The sequence below is a fragment of the Nomascus leucogenys genome, chromosome 12 (assembly GCF_006542625.1).
Source record: "Nomascus leucogenys isolate Asia chromosome 12, Asia_NLE_v1, whole genome shotgun sequence".
NCBI classification, from domain to species: domain Eukaryota; kingdom Metazoa; phylum Chordata; class Mammalia; order Primates; family Hylobatidae; genus Nomascus; species Nomascus leucogenys.
The window spans coordinates 35,478,310-35,497,504 of NC_044392.1; the positions used below are offsets into that span (position 1 = coordinate 35,478,310).

Genomic DNA, 19,195 nt, shown 5'->3' on the forward strand with positions numbered 1-19,195 from the left:
ATGTGTCCTAGAGATTCTGGTACATTGTGTCTTTGTTCTCGTTGGTTTGAAAGAACATCTTTATTTCTGCCTTCATTTCATTATGTACCCAGTAGTCATTCAGGAGCAGGTTGTTCAGTTTCCATGTAGTTGAGCAGTTTAGAGTGAGTTTCTTGATCCTGAGTTCTAGTTTGATTGCACTGTGGTCTAAGAGGCTGTTATAATTTCTGTTTTATATTTGCTGAGGATTGCTTTACTTCCAACTATGTGGTCGATTTTGGAATAGGTGTGGTGTGGTGCTGAAAAGAATGTATATTCTGTTGATGTGGGGTGGAGAGTTCTGTAGATGTCTATTAGGTCCGCTTGGTGCAGAGCTGAGTTCAATTCCTGGATATCCTTGTTAACTTTCTGTCTCATTGATCTGTCTAATGTTGACAGTGGGGTTTTAAAGTCTCCCATTATTATTGTGTGGGAGTCTAAGTCTCTTTGTAGGTTTCTAAGGACTTGCTTTATGAATCTGGGTGCTCCTGTATTGGGTGCATATCTATTCAGGATAGTTAGCTTTTCTTGTTGAATTGATCCCTTTACCATTATGTAATGCCCTTCTTTGTGTCTTTTGATCTTTGTTGGTTTAAAGTCTGTTTTATCAGAGACTACAATTGCAACCCCTGCCTTTTTTTTTTCCATTTGCTTGGTAGATCTTCTTCCATCCCTTTATTTTGAGCCTGTGTGTGTCTCTGCACATGAGATGGGTTTCCTGAATACAGCACACTGATGGGTCTTGACTCTTTATCCAATTTGCCAGTCTGTGTCTTTTAATTGGAGCATTTAGCCCATTTACATTTAAGGTTAATATTGTTATGTGTGAATTTGATCCTGTCATTATGATGTTAGCTGGTTATTTTGCTCATTAGTTGATGCAGTTTCTTCCTAGCCTCGATGGTCTTTACAATTTGGCATGTTTTTGCAGTGGCTGGTACCAGTTGTTCCTTTCCATGTTTAGTGCTTCCTTCAGGAGCTCTTTTAGGGCAGGCCTGATGGTGACAAAATCTCTCAGCATTTGCTTGTCTGTAAAGTATTTTTTTTCTCCTTCAGTTATGAAGCTTAGTTTGGCTGGATATGCAATTCTAGGTTGAAAATTCTTTTCCTTAAGAATGTTGAATTTTGGCCCCAACTCTTTTCTGGCTTGTAGAGTTTCTGCTGAGAGATCAGCTGTTAGTCTGATGGGCTTCCCTCTGTGGGTAACCTGACCTTTTCTCTCTGGCTGCCCTTAACATTTTTTCCTTCATTTCAACTTTGGTGAATCTGACAATTATGTGTCTTGGAGTTGCTCTTCTCGAGGAGTATCTTTGTGGCGTTCTCTGTATTTCCTGAATTTGAATGTTGGCCTGCCTTACTAGATTGGGGAAGGTCTCCTGGATAATATCCTGCAGAGTGTTTTCCAACTTGGTTCCATTCTCCCCATCACTTTCGGGTACACCAGTCAGATGTAGATTTCGTCTTTTCACATAGTCCCATATTTCTTGGAGGCTTTGTTCATTTCTTTTTATTCTTTTTTTCTCTAAACTTCCCTTCTCACTTCATTTCACTCATTTGATCTTCTGTCACTGATACCCTTTCTTCCAGTTGATCGAATCGGCTACTAAAGCTTGTGCATTCGTCACGTAGTTCTCGTGCTATGGTTTTCAGCTCCATCAGGTCCTTTAAGGACTTCTCTGCATTGGTTATTCTAGTTAGCCATTCGTCTAATCTTTTTTCAAGGTTTTTAACTTCTTTGCCATGGGTTCGAACTTCCTCCTTTAGCTCGGAGAAGTTTGATTGTTTGAAGCCTTCTTCTCCCAACTCCTCAAAGTCATTCTCCGTCCTGCTTTGTTCCATTGCTGGTGAGGAGCTGCGTTCCTTTGGTAGAGGAGAGGCGCTCTGATTTTTAGAATTTTCAGTTTTTCTGCTCTGTTTTTTCCCCATCTTTGTGGTTTTATCTACCTTTGGTCTTTGATGATGGTGACGTACAGATGGGGTTTTGGTGTGGATGTCCTTTCTGTTTGTTAGTTTTCCTTCTAACAGTCAGGACCCTCATCTGCAGGTGTGTTAGAGTTTGCCAGAGGCCTACTCCAGACCCTCTATGCCTGGGTATCAGCAGCGGAGGCCGCAGAACAGCAGATATTGGTGAACAGCAAATGTTGCTGCCTAATCGTTCCTCTGAAAGTTTTGTCTCAGAGTGGTACCTGGCCATGTGAGGTGTAAGTCTGCCCCTACTGGGGTGTGCCTCCCAGTTAGGCTACTCGGGGGTCAGGGACCCACTTGAGGAGGCAGTCTGTCCATTCTTAGATCTCAAGCTGCTTGCTGGGAGAACCACTACTGTCTTCCAACCTGTCAGACAGGGACATTTAAGTCTGCAGAGGTTTCTGCTGCCTTTTGTTTGGCTATGCCCTGCCCCCAGAGGTGGAGTCTATAAAGGCAGGCAGGCCTCCTTGAGCTGCGGTGGGCTCCACCCAGTTCGAGCTTTCCAGCTGCTTTGTTTATCTGCTCAAGCCTCAGCAATGGCACGCGCCCCTCCCCCAGCCTCACTGCCACCTTGCAGTTTGATCTCAGACTGCTCTGCTAGCAATCAGCGAGGCTCCGTGGTCATAGGGCCCTCTGAGCCAGGCACGGGATATCATCTCCTGGTGTGCTGTTTGCTAAGACCATTGGAAAAGTTCAGTATTAGGGTGGGAGTGACCCGATTTTCCAGGTGCCATCTGTCACCCCTTTCCTTGGCTAGGAAAGGGAAATCCCTGACCCCTTGCGCTTCCTGGGTGAGGCAATGCCTTGTCCTGCTTCAGCTCATGCTAGGTGCACTACACCCACTGTCCGACAATCCCCAGTGAGATGAACCCGGTACCTCAGTTGGAAATGCAGAAATCATCCGTCTTCTGCATTGCTCACGCTGGGAGCTGTAGACTGGAGCTGTCCCTATTTGGCCATCTTGGAACCGCCTCCTCAAAGAATTTTTAAATTTCCATCTTGATTTTGTTTTTGACTCAGTGCTCATTCAGGACCAGGTTATTTAATTTCCATGTATTTGCATGGTTTTGAAAGTTCCTTTTGGAGTTGATTTCCAGTTTTATTCCACTGTGATCTGAGAGAGTGCTTGATATCATTTCAGTTGTCTTAAATTTATTGAGGCTCGTTTTATGGCCTATCATGTGGTCTGTCTTGGAGAAAGTTCCATACACTGTTGAATAGAATGTGTATTCTGTGGCTGTTGTATATCTGTTAAGTCCATTTGTTCCAAGGTATGGTTTAAATCCATTGTTTCTTTGTTGACTTTCTGTCTTAATGACCTGTCTAGTGCTGTCAATGGAATATTCAAGTCCCTTACTGTTATTGTGTTGTTGTCTGTCTCATTTCTTAGGTCTATTGGTAATTGTTTTATAAATTTGCAAGCTTCGGTGTTAGGTACATATATGTTTAGAATTGTGATATTTTCCTGTTGGACAAGGCCTTTTACCATCATATAATGTCCCTCTTGGTCTGTTTTAACTGCTGTTGCTTTAAAGTTTGTTTTGTCTGATATAAGAACAGCTACCCCTGCTCGCTGCTACCCCATTTGCATGAAATGGCTTTTTCCACCCCTTTACTTTAACTTTACATGAGTCTTTATATGCTAGGTGAGTCTCCTGAAGGCAGCAGATAGTTAGTTGGTGAGTTCTTATCCATTCTGTGGGTTCTGCATCTTTTAAGTGGAGCATTTAGACCATTTATGTTCAATGTTAGTATTGATTTGTGAGGTACCAGTTGCATTCATCATGCTCTTTGTTGCCTGCATACTTCGTTTTTTTGTTTGTTTGTTTTTGCTTTTTAACTTGTATTTTTGTTTTATAGGTCCTGTGTGATGTATGCCTTAAAGAGGTCCTGTTTTGATGTGTTTCCAGAATTTGTTTCAAGATTTAGAGCGTCTTTTAGCAGTTCTTATAGTGGTGGTTTGCTAATGGAGAATTCTCTTATCATTTGTTTGTCTGAAAACAACTGTATCTTTCCTTCATATGTGGTGCTTAGTTTCTCCGGATACAAAATTCTTGGCTGATAATTGTTTTGTTAGAGGAGGCTAAAGATAGGGCCCCAATCCCTTGTAGCTTGTAGGGTTTCTGCTGAGAAATCTGCTGTTAATCCAATAGGTTTTCCTTTATAGGTTACCTGATGCTTCTGTCGCACAGCTCTTAAGATTCTTTCCTTCATCTTAACTTTGGATAACCTGATGACAGTGTGTCTAAGCAAAGATCTTTTTGCGATGTATTTCCCAGGTGTTCTTTGTGCTTCTTGTATTTGGATGTCTAGGTCTTAACTCTAGGAAAACCAGGGAAGTTTTCCTTGATTATTCCTCCAAATATGTTTTCCAAGCTTTCAGAATTCTCTTCTTCCTCAGGAACACCAATTATTCTAAGATTTGGTCATTTAACATAATCCCAGACTTCTTGGAGGCTTTGTTCATATTTTATTCTTTTTTCTTTGTCTTTGTTGGATTGGGTTAATTCAAAGACTTTGTCTTTGAGCTCTGAATTTCTTTTTTCTGCTTGTTCAATTCTGTTGCTGAGACTTTCCAGAGCATTTCACATTTCTGAATGTGTGTCCAAAGTTTCTTGAATTTTTTATTGTTTTTTCTTTAAGCTGTCTATTTCCTTGAATATTTCTCCCTTCACTTTTTGTGTCATATTTTGGATTTCCTTGCACTGGGCTTCACCTTTCTCTGGTCCCTCACTGATTAGCTTAATAACTAACCTTCTGAATTCTTTCTCGGGTAAATCAGGGGTTTCTTCTTGGTTCGGATCAATTGCTGGTGAACTAGTGTGATTTTGGAGGCAGCGGGGTGGGGCTGTTGAAGAGCCTTTTTTTGTCATATTACCAGAGTTGGTTTTATGGTTCCTTCTCATTTGGGTAGTCTTTGTCAAAGGGAAGGTCTAGGGTTGAAGGCCGTTGTTCAGATTCTTTTGTCCCTTGTGTGTTCCCTTGATGTAGTACTCTCCCCCTTTTCCTATGGATGTGGTGTCCTGTTACCCAAACTGCAGTGATTGTTGTCTCTCTTCTGGGTCTAGCCACCCAGCGAGTCTACCTGGCTCCAGGTTGGTACTGGGAGTTGTCTACACAGAGTCCTGTGATGTGGGTCTGTGGGTCTCTCAGCCATGGATACCAATACCTATTCTGTTGGAGGTGGCAGGGGGGTGCAGTGGACTCTGTGAGGGTCCTTGGCTTTGGTGGTTTAATTCTCTATTTTTGTGCTGGTTGGCCTCCTGCCAGGACGTGATGCTTTCCAGAGAGCATCAGCTGTGGTATTATGGGGAGGAACTGGTGGTGGGCAGGACCATGTAACTCCCAAGATTATATGCCCTTGTCTTCTGTTACCAGGGTGTGTAGGGAAGGACCATCAGGTGGGGGTGGGGCTGGGCATGTCTGAGTTCAGACTCTCCTTGAGCTGGTCTTCCTGCAGCTGCTCTGGGGATGGGGGTAAGATTCCCAGGTCACTGGAGTTGTATACCTAGGAGGATTATGGCTCCCTCTGTAGAGTCATATAGGTTGTCAGGCAAGTTGGGGAAAGCCAGCAGTTACAGGCCTTACCCAGCTCCCACGCAACCCGAAGGGCTGGTTTCAGTCCCCAAAGGGCTGGTCTCACTCCCACCATGCTCCCCGCAACAGTCCCCAGATCCTTTCCAGTTGGAGAGCCATACGGGCTTGAAAACCTGCCCCAGGCCATCTGCCTCTCAGCTGCGAAAGAAAAGGGGCTTGGTTCTTCCGCCTGCCTGTGCAGTCTGCACACTGGATTTGCACCCTCCCCCGAGTTCTGGCCAGGAGGCTTCTCGCCCTATTCAAGTTGTTGCAGAGTTAAGCTAGAGAATTCCTTCCCCCTGTGGAGTTTTACCCACTGCTCCTCTCCCATTGGATCCCTGTGGTGCCAGGCAGGAATGGCCTGCTAGGGGACCTAGTGAGCTCCCAGGGCCTTTCTGTTGCTTCCTCTACTCCTGTATTTCTCTCAGCTCTCCAGACTGACTCAGCTCCAGGTAAAGTCGGAAACTTCTCCCACAAACAGACCTTCAGCTTCTCCAGCAGGGGTGTGTGTTCAAGAGAGGAGCGTCTCCCTTTCCTGCTTCTGCAGGTGGGGCACTCACAGTTTTGGGGGGTGGTCTCCTGGGTCGTGCGGGAGCAGTCCGCTTCCTTCAGAGGGTCTGTGGGTCCTCTCAGGATTACTGGTTTGTTCTTGCAGTCAATCTGGACCTACAGCTTACAGTGTGAGCCGCCGCCCACTGCTCTGTCCAGAGCTGCAATCTAGTCTTGCCTCCCGTCCACCATGATCTCTCTCCCCTCGCCCCATTCTTTTTCTTTTGAAGACAACTCTTCATCTTCTCTGGAACATAGGACTCCAGGCTGGTTTCTGGAGTCAAAGGTCAGCCTAGGGTGGGATGCAGGCATAGCTGCCATAGTAAGTACTCAGGGAGGAAGACCAACTGGGTAAGGAGAGAGGACAAGAACATTGAGGCAGGCCTCTCTCACTATGTCAGGACAGTTGGAGATACTCTCGTTCTACCTTACAGATGAGGAAACTGAGGCACAAAGCAGCCAAGTGACTCGCCCTAGGTCACATAGCTAGGACTTTGCAAAACCAGGAATGAGATCTATTATGGAGCAAGTTTTCCTTCTTAACAACAACAACAAAATGCTACCACTGACCGACCATTGAGAGGTTGTGCACATAAAGTGGTTTTTCTTGGAGAAGAGATAGATGTAGAGTGATCTATGCATGGGGCTGTTTGGGTTGGCCAGTGAAGTGAGCTACCCATCCACAGATGTAGGCAGCCCAAGCTCACTGTGCTATGCCAGAGTGGCCAGGCCATGTGCTGACCAGTGACCAGCCTGCCCTCAACAGTAGCTCCTGGGTAATAGTAGAACTCCAAGACCCAAGGGAGAGCTAAAATCCAAACTTATATTCTCCCCAGCAGTCAAAGCAAGTCAAGATGAAAATTTGCTGAGAACAGCAGAGGTTCGTGGGACGACTGGCAATTTGAGTTTCTCAGAGACAGATAATATGTTGATACCAGATGTCATCTTAAGCTAAAAACCTATGGTTACGTTGCTTAGATTATCTTTTTTATTTACTCTAACCCATAATCCAGAAGCCATTCTAGATTGAATGTGAGGCATTGAGCATTCCTGTGAGAACCATAGCTCAGTATTTTTAGGTGCTGCCATTTCCAGCTGGGGAATTACATTTCTGTCTGCAGCTTCCTGCATTTAGCATTTGATTTTCTCTGTTTAATCTGTCACTGATCCTGGGAGCCAGCACCTTACTCCTCTGTGCCACTGGAGTGTTACCCCCCTACTCGCCACCACCCCAACACACACAGAGAACAGTTCCTGAATCGTTCATCTACTCAGGTCCCAGAGACCTACCTGGGTTGGGAGTAGGGGTGGTCTGTATAGCACTTACTGTCTATCACATAAGCAATTCCCTGCCCTTTTCCTCCTGCCCCCTTTTTGGCAGGATGAGGAGAGGGGACTCTGAGGAGGCCTGGGGTTCCTGCGGGCTCACAATGACTGGGGCAGAGGTGGAGGGGCTGGCCATAACGCTCCTATTAAAAACAGTATGAAGTTCCTAATCTCCCTTCCCCTGCCCATGCCCCAGCATTGGCTAGGAAGAGTACACATGCTCCCAAAGGCACCTGAACCTCCGGGCAGCACCAGGCCTATTTGAGCCTCATCAGCATTCCTGTCCTGTTTCCTGGCCCACTGGCTGTACTAACCACTGTACCCTCCCCTCTGCCATCTTTAAACCTGTCCAGACTGTTCAGCACACCTCTGTTCTCACCCATGATAGCTTTGCACTCTTCTGCTGCCACCTGCACTCCAGCTGCTCTTGTGGGGCTGCTGCGTCGAGTATGCCATGCTCAAGGGAAGGGAGCACACAGGGCATGGGCAAGCCCTTTGGGAACAGGGGGAAATGCAGCCACCCTGAGGACTGACCTTCCAAGCCTCTGAGGGTAGGAATGTCAGCAGACGCTTCTGCAAGGATAGTGATGACTCTGCAAGGACTGGTATGGACAGACAGAGTCATCATTAGACCAGGTCTAATGATGAAGGCAGAAGTGTCCTGAGCATCAGACATGTCAGCTCAGCCACCTGCTGATTTGGTCACCTTAGACAAGTCTCTTCAGCTCCCTAAACTTGTTTTCTTATAGACAGAACCAAACTAATAATATCTAGTAGGCAGAAGGGTCATTCTGAAGATGAAACAAAGAAATGTATGTAGCATGCTGTAAACCCTCCAGCATTCAATAGGTGTATAAACCTCAGTAAGTGTTACTAGCACTGTTATTGCTGTCATGACCAAGGAAGTTCTGTCTTGTCCCTCCCGGCATATCTTAACCTCACTTGGCATCCAGATGTCTTCCTTATCTTTTCAGGGCTCCGTCCAGAATATGTGACCATTTTGATTCATGGGAGCATCCATATAGGGTCAGAATATTCACTGCAGAAACATTAAGGCACATTCTGTCTCCACATCTATAGGGCACTCCTGCACTATCAGTCTTCCAAGAAAAGTGCAGACTGTTGGAAGTCAAGGAACATCTGCCCTGACAGATCACAACAGCACAAATTTACAGATTCATCACCACACAGTGCAGCCTGGCCACAGGCAGTTCTAGGTCCATAGTGATTGGGAAATGTCCACTGCAGCTCTCTGTCAAAGAGCAGGTGTCAGCATTGCATGCACACTTCGCAGTGGAGAGCCCCGCCATAGCATGAGACTGAGCCCTACATGGAGCACGGGACACAGATTCTCTTTATAGCTGTCCCAAATCAGAGTGGTAGCCTTCTGCTTCTGTCTCCTCCAGACTGTAGCCTCCTGCTCCATCAGGGCCCACTTGCCTCCAGTCATTCCTGCCACTTCTGTTCCTGCTCCTCGCTTGCCATCATTTTTCCCTTGGCTATAGGCATGGGCATGTTCCTAAGTGCTGTCTGTTCTGATGGCTTCTGCTCTGGGGTTGCATTCGGTGCTTCCTGTTTGGGATCAGCCCTGCATCCCGACGTCCTGCTTCCTTCCCCTGCTGCACCATTGGCTCAATAAAGCAGAGATTCAAGAACACCACACACACACAGTCATTCGCAAGCCCTGTGTGCCCCTCTTCCCTGTCCCCCATGCCCCCCCCTGCTTCTCTCTCCCTGTGCACCATCATTGATCCTGAGCCTATGCAAGTCCCTCTGCAGCAGCCCTATTCTGTATCACCCCAGCCAATCAGGACACATCGAGGTATAATTCAAATCTTTCCTAAGAAAATCAATGCTTGCCTTACCACCAGAGCCCAATCTACAACTGCTAATTTTATTGCTTTCTTTAAAAAAAAAAAAAAAAAAAATAGATTTCCCATGTGACCTGCTTGTCTGCCATTTACAGGCCCTGGAGAAGCCTCGGCTGATCAGGATTCTTTTATTCTGCAAAGAATTGCCCTGAAATACTTTTCTCTCATGAGTTTGTCCTCAGTTAATTTGGCAAGGGTTCAGTCTCTTAGAGCCTTTACATGAGAGAAGGAATAGAAAGATATTTTATGTAAAAGAAGGCAAGCCCCTGGCTTTAAAATGGGGATCCATGGTCATATAGGGCCAAACATGTCAGGGCAGTAATGTTTGTGTTTCTTCTCTTCTGCCTTTGACCCAGGAGAAGAGGAAATAAAAGGAGACAGCCTGTCAGCCTCTTGTTTCCTGGTGGGAGCAATGGGAAGGGAAGGGACTTGGAACCTCTGCTTGGAGATGAGGATTTAAAATCATTTTTATCATTTTCCTGCTGATTACAACCATTGTCCACACCTGGAATGCAGACACGACTTGGCCATGTCTTCTTCCCACCTTTCTGCCGAATGTCTGTTCTGGGCCACTTCTCACAAACTGCATGCCCCACTTTGAGAAGCTGGAGAGATATATATTTGAAAAAACATATAAAATAGGAAAATTTAATAGGTGCTTATTTACATATTACCTAAAGCGTTTTCTATTCCAAACAATGCTTCTCTCAGGGTTCCTTTGAGGAGTAGCTACCCAAGTATATTTTATTATTTTTTAAATATATTCTCAACTAATATTGTTGTTATAAGTGGATTTGTATGAGTGTAGGTTTGGGGCTCAGACCCAGGTTTGATTTCAGCCCGGCCACTTAGCGGCAAGTTAGAATGTCTCTGAGATCCAGTAAGCTTGTCTGATGATGATCATATCCATCTAACCAACATTGTTGGGAGGATTTAATAGGTTACTTATTCCTTCATTCATCAAAAATGTGTATTAGAATGGCATTTCTGAAGGTCTCTTTTACTCTCACTGTATCACACAAAAATAACTAACTAGACAGATGTCATCAAATTTAAAGAGTATGTTTGGGATGGTTGGACCTAAAATGAAAGCTGTGCTGTATACACAAAATTCATATTGGGGAGCCCATGCCCTGGGGTCGCATGGGTCAGGACTGGAGTTCTGGGTGGGCAGAGCCAGCTTGCAGCTGAGGAGCATGGGGTAAAGGGGAATCAGAGTCTGCGTCCTTCATCCTTCATGACAAGATCAGGCTTAAGGAAGCTTGAGGCTTAAAGACCAGTAGGCATAGAATAGGCAGAGAACCAAAACTGAATCCACAGCAAGGGGTCTACAAAAGAGAAGAGGCAGGGCAGGACTAACTAGGGGTGGGAGGAGGTAGAGGAGGTGTTGAGAGCACTGACCACCTGGAGGGGCCCGTTTGAACAAGCCCCTGGTGGGCATGTGGTTGTTAGCAATGCCAGGGAGGGTTGGGGGTGCAGGCTGCACGTAGGGCAGGACAACTCAGCATCCCCCACTGGGAAGGAGGAGGGCTGTGGCTCTGCCATCCAAGGGACACTGCCACACTTTTTATTCTCCACATCAATGCTCACTTCCATTGGCACAGATAATTAACATTGATGGTAGCTCATTAGCTAATTACTTCTGGCTCGTGTTCACTAAGTATACTGCAGGTATTTTGGGCAGATCATCCTCCTGAGAGCTAAGTTCTGGAAAATTCTTCAGAAAGATAGACTTTTGATACATAAGCTTCCCCCACTTTTTGTTTTGCAAAAAAAAAAAAAAAAGATGGCTCAATCATGATAACCACACAGTGTCTAGATTATCCTGCTATCTTGCTTCATTGAGAAGCAGGGGTAGTGTGGTAGAAAACATAACAGAATGTGGATGTAGGTTTAAGACTTCTGTCTCCATCACTTACGAACTGTTGGACTTTGAGAAAATCATGTAACCTTTCTGAGCTCTGGTTTCCTTGTTTTTAAGGTAGAGGACATAATACCTATTTCATAGCATTATTGTGAAGATTAAATGAGATCATTTATGTGGGGATTGTTTTGTGAAATGTAAGGTACTAAGTCCATATCTGGTTATGGTTACTTTCCCATTAATTCAGCCACCAAATCCTTGTGGAGGATCTCTGTGGCCGTGTCAGGTGGCAGGACCAGGAAAGAATTAGGCTTGAGATACCATCTGTATTAGTCTGTCTTCATGCTGCTGATAAAGATACACCTGAGACTGGGCAATTTACAAAAGAAAGAGGTTTATTGTACTTAAGAGTTCCACATGGCTGGAGAGGCTTCACAATCATGGTGGAAGGCAAGGAGCAGCTAATCACGTCTTACATGGATGGCAGCAGGCAAAAAGAGCTTGTGCAGGGGAACTCCCCCTTTTTAAAACCATTAGATCTCATGAGACTTATTCACTATCATGAGAACGGCAAGGGAAAGACCTGCCCCCATGATTCAGTTACCTCCCACTGAGTCTCTCCCACAACATGTAGGAATTCAAGATGAGATTTGGGTGGGGACACAGCCAAACCATATCACCATCCTTCTTGCACCAACCCAACCAGACTTTCATGGGGGAACTGTCAAGTCCACCACCTCCCCTTCAGCCTTGACTTCCCTCCCTCTTGGCCCAACATTGTGTTTAAGAAATACAGAAACAACTAGTTCTACCCTTCCTGCCCGTGCCACACCTTGAGGCCATTGCGCATGCTGCTTCCTCCTCTGCTGCTCATCCTTCAGCGAGGATGCTGCTCAGGAGGAGCCAGTCAGCCTACGTTCAAATCCTGTGTTGCCCTAGGCCAGTTTCTTCACCTCCCCAAACCTCAGTCACACCCCCACCCCAACTTTAAAATGGAAATAAAGTTAGTACCAGCTTCATTGGGTTGTTGTGAGGATTGGTCAGTTGGTGCATGTGAAGTGCCATGAGCAATACCTGCACAGAGTAAGCCCTCAATAAACATTAGCCATCATTATAGTCACCATCATCCACCTCTTCCCAGATGGCCAGATGGCTTTTGCTGCTGCCCCTGATGACATGTCTCTGTCTCCAAATATCCCACATTGTATTGAAGTGATCTGCCTCTAATTCTGTCCCAGAATTAGAGCAGGGACGCTGTTTCATGAGTCTTGTTGTCCCCTGCACCCAGGACAGTACCAAGCACATGGCAGGTGGTGAAGAAATCATTCGAACTGATGTCTCATGAGCCGTATCTCTGAGGTGGCTTTTATTACTGACTCTGATTGGGACTGCATTCCCTTCAGAGGGTTAGTTTTACCCATGAAAGGACTGAGTTAACAGACGGTGACCTTGGAGAGCTCTCATTCCATTGTCCTTGGAGTGGCCTCCTCCTTTGGTTCCTGACACCTACTTCCCCTGTTTTGTTTTTTTCAGCCTAGTCTTCCTGTTGAGTAAGGGGTCAGTTTCAGTGAGCCATTGCTCTGCCTGTCCAGGAGCTGAGAAGGTTCATGTATCAGTGTGTGGACAGATGATTGTGATGACCAGGCTTAGAAAATGTTGTATGTTCATTTGTGTTTACATGCTCAGAAGCCCTAAAAAAGTGTTGCGTGGGGGATTGGACTTTTTATTTCTTGGTTTTCATATGGACATCTTTTGACCTGTACTGGAGTTCAGGGCCAGAAAATAGACACTGGGAAGAAGATTACAGGCCTCTGGGAGGGACAGGAGCAGCACTGTATAACTGACCTGGGTAGGAACCTCAGGACCTCACTTTTATTTTGAAAGAGCTATTTCTGCAAGAGGCAATTATCGGCTTCCTGTTTGGCTTTCGATTCTCCCCGCCTCTGCTGTTCAACTTTATAATTGCTGCCAGGAGGGCGAAGAGCCCCACTGTGGCTCAGGGACAGTGGGAGCTGAGTCTCGGGTGTCTGTGCAGCATTGCCAGCCACAGGGCTCTGTACCACTGAGGGAAAGCTGCTCTTTAACCCCCACTGCGGTTATGTTAACAGAGTTCTCTTTCCCCCAGAGAGAGCTCCCTCCTACTGAGTCCAAGGGATACTGGTGACATCTGGAGGGCACGGCCACCCCATAACACAGGGACATAGGCACCATCGGTACCCACCCCCTCACCCCCCATTCCAGAGCTCTCTCTTACTTTCTTGCCAGTTCCCGGCTCCCAGGGCACTCTGGATGCCCTAACTGCACAAAACTCCATCACAAGGCTGCATCTTCCCCTTCCTAGGAGCCTCAAAACAGGCCATGCTTCATGGCTGCCCCTCTGAAATCTTAAATGCAAACAGCCCACTCTCAGGTCTTCCTCCTGACCCATTCTTTCACTTCCTAGAGCCCTCTGCTTTTTCCCTGCTGCCCACCGTGGTACCTGTCAGGCACATCACTGCCACCACTCCCTTCCCACTCTCCTCCATCCTCTTGCCCCTGGTTGCTACCTGTTTCATGTAGACATTCACTCTTCATACACACTGGTGGAATACCACTATATCCCGGGCTGTGGTGGGTCCTCGTCAGTAGTTGTGATCAGTTAAGGTGTTCCAATCCACACGAAGAGAGACACATTAAATCATAAATAGGTTCACATGTATATAATTACAAATGGTGGTAAGTTCTATGAATCAGGAGAAGATGCAGTTCTATAGCAGAGACCTAGTTTTCGTTCATCGTGGGAGGAGGAGGTGCATGGGTCAGGGGAAGTATCCCAGAGGAAGTGACACTTGGGTTTAGACCTAAGGATTACTCAGTTGCCCAAGGGAGCAGTGGGAAAAAGTACCTTCCAGACAGTGTGTGCCAAGGCTCTGAGGCAGGGAAGAGCCTGGCATGTTGGAGGGCCATAAGGAAAGCTATTGGGAGTGGAAAGCTGTTTGCAGTGGAACACTGAGAGCATGGGGAAGTGTGGTGTGAGATGGAAGCTGGGGAGTCAGAGGCCAGAGGATGCAGGACTGTGTGGAGGACATTAGGGGTTTGGGTGGTATTCTACCAGTACTGGGAAGCCTCTCAAGAGTTGTACACTGGAGGAGCCCACTAGCCCCACACAGCCCAAAGCCAGATTCACCCCGTGTCTGCCCCCTCTGCCCCTCCCCCTGGTTGGCCAAATACTTCGGGTTAGTCCTACATCCCTCCAGAAGTCAGGCAGGTTGGAACAGTCAGGAAGCCCTTCACAGAGGATTGAAGGGTGGGAATGACTTGGCCATAGCTAGATGCCAGTCGGTGAGGCCTGGAAATTGCAGTAAGTGTGACACCTACCGTTCCACATACTTCTCATGTAACCCACATGGCAGCTCTGCGAGAAGGCATTATTTTCCCATTTTACAGCTCAGAAGACTGAGGCCTAGGAGAGCCTTCGTGACAGTCATGCTGCTGAGTGACAGACCAGATAGTGGACCTGGATCTTCCGAATCCAAACCCAGTGCTCTTTCTGCCCCACCCAGCAGGGTCTGCGGATGGGAGAAAACTCCCTTGGGAGGGAGTGAGGAGAACATGGAGCACAGTGGAGTAAGGGGCCATGCAGGGATGACACTGGTGTTCCTTTTGAATCCACAGCAGTTCCCATGCAGCGTTGATGGGCTCCTGAATACAGAAGAGGCGTAAAGCGCCTGATTTCAATTTAACATCTAAAGAGCGTGAGGTTCCAGAGGCCTCTGTTGCATGGCAGTTCCCCTGCTGGCTCTCACATGGATGCCAGAATCATCAGAGCAGAGATGATCCATCCAGGAACAAAAGCCAGTCCCTTGAGTGTTGGAAGGAGATGACCAACAGCTTGAGCAGAATTGGGTCAAAGCATCTGCAGCCTGGGCTTTGCGTTGGGGCAGGCTGACTTCTGAACCACCCTCCCCAGGGTGCAGAAGGTAAAAGCAGCAGACACAAGTACCCTCTGCCATCCCCAGCACCCCAGAATGGTCTCCAGCCTGAGCGGCACTCCTCCCATTCCTCCTTGCACTGCAGTCATTTACTTACGGCTTATGCCTGCTAGTAGCCAGGTCAGAGTCATCTTTGTGTGTCTCCCCGCCCACCCCCTGCCCACATACTGCCTTAGATGCCTACACGTTTCAAACATTACCCATTAAAAGAATTAGCCAATCAATTAAATAATGTAACTTTTAAAAATTGACAACACAACACAGTCGTGTGGATGTCTCCTCTGGGTTTAAGTCCCAGCTCTGCCACTTACAAGCTGGGCAAAGAGAGAGACATTACTTAACTTCTCTCCATCTAAGTTGTTGCATTTGTAACACAGGACTTACAGTGCCCCCTTCACAAGGACTTATGATGACCAAATTAGTTAACCCATACAAAGTACCTAGCATGGTGCCTGAAGTATACTAGGTGCTCTAGACATGGTAGTTTTCCTTCCACAAGTACTTAAATTTGGCCTGTTGAGGTATCTGTTAGGGTGAGAATCCTGCCTCCATGATTTACTCCAGCTGTCATCCTGGGTGTCACTGTGTCTCAGTTTCCTCCGTTGCAAAATGGAGATGGTGGGCTGGGCACGGTGGCTCTTGCTTATCATCTTAGCATTTTGGGGGGCCGAGGCAGGTGGATCACAAGGTCAGGAGTTCGAGACCAGCCTGGACAACATGGTGAAACCCCGTCTCTACTAAAAATACAAAAATTAGCCAGCATGGTGGCAGGCGCCCTGTAATCCCAACTACTTGGGAGGCTGAGGCAGGAGAATCGCTTGAAACCGGAAGGCAGAGGCTACAGTGAGCCGAGATTGTGCCATTGCACTCCAGCCTGGGTGAAAGAGTGAAACTCCGTCTAAAAAAAAAAAAAAAAAAAAAAAATGGAGATGGTAATCATAGTAGCCGCCCAGTAGTGTTGTTGCAGATTAAATGAAAGCAAGTGTGTGTACCACTTTCATCCACAATCGCTGAGACAGACATCTCACCTGGGCCAGACTGCATGTAGCCACACTGGGGGAACATTTAGGCATCCCTAGAAATTTTGCAGTCTCTCTGCTCCTCTAGTTTGATAATACCCATGTGAATTCCTCTGTCCACACGTGTGGACAGTGTGGCCCCACCTCTGCCAACTGCAGACAGGTACCCCTTTTGTGTGCTAAGCTGGCATCTGCCTAGTAAGACATTTCCATGGTCCTGTCACCAGGGTACACACTCAGCTGCCAGCATCCTTATATCTCCTGCCCCAGCTCAGCTGCTGCCGGAAACTCCCCACATCTGCTGCCCTACTCAGCATGCAGTGAAATGTGGCATGCAAAGAACACAAAGTGGAAAGTTAATGAAAACAATAAACTCTGATTTTAAAGTCTGTGCTGCTAGAGCACTCCATCCTCAGCCTCTCCCCTTCTGTTTTCCTGTGTCTGCCTCCCTCTGCCCAGCTTTCATGAACTTGACCCTTCCCCATACACCTTGAGCATTATTTGGTGGAAACTGGGAAGCCCCTTCCATCTTCCCACCCTTACCCTGCCCAGCGCCAGTGAGAGAAATGACTGTCCTGCCCTTCTGCCACTGTGCTTTCTCTGGGGACATTCCTCTGCTCTAGTGTCACCTATGAGGAAATCCTGTGCTGTGGGGATGGTGGGGGAGCGAGAATCAGGTTAGAGGACCTGGGTCAGTACTGGCTGCAAAAGCCTTTGGTTTTGACCAGGAAGAGGGGTCAAAAGTACTGGAGAGCCAGAGGCCAGAGTTAAGTTTGTCCCATCTCTGCCATTTACTTGCTTTGTGACAATGGCGAGTGATTTAGCCTGAGCCTCAGCTCCTTTAGGCAAAAAAAAAAAAAGAATAAAAAGCAACATAGTACCTACTTTGAAGGTTACTATAGCAAGAATTTAGTAGACTGCCTGGAAGCCTTCAGTAAATATTAGCTCCTCTTACCTGTAATAGCAGTATTAATAATACCTGACATTTGAGATTCCTGCCCCCAGCCTATCTTGATCATCTCAACTTTGTCACCACAGCTGTTTTGCTGCATGACTCTCCTGGCCTTGTTCTTGCCCCAGTAAACACATCTCTTTATTTCCTGGTTTCCAGAATTTGGATTTCCTGGTTTCCAGACCACTGAGGCCAAGGAGCCCCCAGCCCAGACTTGGCATTGACTCCCAGGTACCCAGACCCTGTGGGTTATGTTCTTTCTGGTCATGGTCACTTGTCATGGGGTCACTGAGGCCTCTAACCAGGGAGGCAGGAGAAAGGCAAGAATGCTGTCTGATAGAAGGGCTGATAGTGCCCTACACTCCTGCTCACACGCTGTGCCCAGCAGACCTGCCCTGATTCATTCATTCATTCAGCGGATAAGTATCTAGTAACTCCTGATTCATCTTAGAGAAGATTTGACAACCATGTCTTTATCAGTGTCTCCTTGACCTTGAAAATTTGTTCTCCTTAATGATTCCCAAATCAGATGGGAATAAATTGCAGGAAGTGCTGTCTAGGCCAAAAGATATGAAGAGATCTTGAGTTCTGACCCCAGCCTCCGAAGCTAGCACATCAGCTTTAGGTCCAGATGGGAAGAGATGGCACAGTGGCCCTCCTTCCCCTGAGCTGCCCAGGGTCCCCAGCCAACTATGCTCAGTGTTCATTATCTCCATCAGATGCATATGCTGCCATTAGATTCAGCCACAAAAAAACTAGTCGTGTCTTTACAAGTAACAGTTAAAACTGCAGATGTTCTGTGCTAAAACAGTCCATGAGATGCTAAAACAGTCCATGAGATGAGGATGCATTGCCAAACTGTGCCAGTTAACCAAGACAGGGTAAATGGCGGAGGGCCCCAAGAGCTTCTCTTCCAGGGATCCACCAGAAGATTCCATACTAGGAATCTTACTTGACAAATAAGGTAAAAAGAAATAAGTGCACCACACCTTCTCTGTCAATGCCCAGGCACAAAGGGAAAAAAATAAAAAGAAAGGCATTAGGTGTTCACGGTGTTAAGGCCTTTTATAGCCACAGGACCTGCAGGATTGTAGACTCCAGGTACAGGCACCAAGGTAAGCCAGGTTTGGGGCTGGGATCCAGGCCATGTGCAGGCAGGAGTGGTGCCCCACTTCCACCACCTGATGCACCGATGGCAAGCCTGACAAGCAGCAAGTCAGAGACATCCAGCAGGGTTCAAGAGCTGTAGTCCTTCCCTAGCGGCAGGTGTCACAGGAGACTCAATCAGGAGGAGCTAGAACCCTGATAGGAGAGTAGATGTGGACTCAGGTGCAGGGAAGCCACTCTGAATCCCTGGGAGCCTTACAGCCTTACAGTGTGGTGTCCTGTATTCTGGGAGGAGCAGCTCATCCCTTGGGAATAACCACTATATTTCTCTCTTCTGAAACCATAACTCTTCCCTTGCGGCCCTGAAAATCCCACTCGCCATCAGCACAATGACTGAGGTCTTTGGTCAGAGATTGTAGGAGCTGGACATATCCTTATCCATGAGGTTGTTTATTCTACTCTGTTTTGTAGATGAGGAAATTGAAGGTGAAAGGGCTCACATTGGAGCCCAAAAGTCATCCCAGAAAGGGCATCTAGGCTGGTAGCTTCCAGAGCAGATATTTTTAGACTTGAGACCCTCACCAGATGAAATTATAGGCAAAGAGAGAGAGAGAGAGTGTGTGTGTGTGTGTGTGTGTGTGTGTGTGTGTGTGTGTGGTTTGTACATCCTCTGTCTTATCCACAAAGTCTGACGCAATGTTAAGAACAAAGTAGGTGCTCTTTGTGAAAAGAATACTATCTGTGGATGTGCATCTTTCTTGGTGCATGCCATGAATGAGTCATTTCTCTACTTCAGTGTCCTTATTATGTAAATAAAGTGTGGCCATCTACCCTTCTGTTACCTTGTCAGGATGGAAGGGAAATACTCAGTTCTTACTTGCATAAAGGGAGGAAATGAGTCCTACCCTTTGAAGAAGCTCAGGTCCCAGCCAGCCAACATCCTTTTTGAATGAGCAATACCCATAATAATCTCATTT

The 19,195-nt window shown here is 46.8% G+C and overlaps 1 protein-coding gene across 3 annotated transcripts in view; it reads left to right on the forward strand.

The window, feature by feature from the left end:
* FAM78B (family with sequence similarity 78 member B) overlaps positions 1-19,195 on the forward strand; it is a 110,893-nt gene that overhangs the window by 65,247 nt on the left and 26,451 nt on the right. The gene's annotated exons all lie outside the window — the stretch shown is intronic.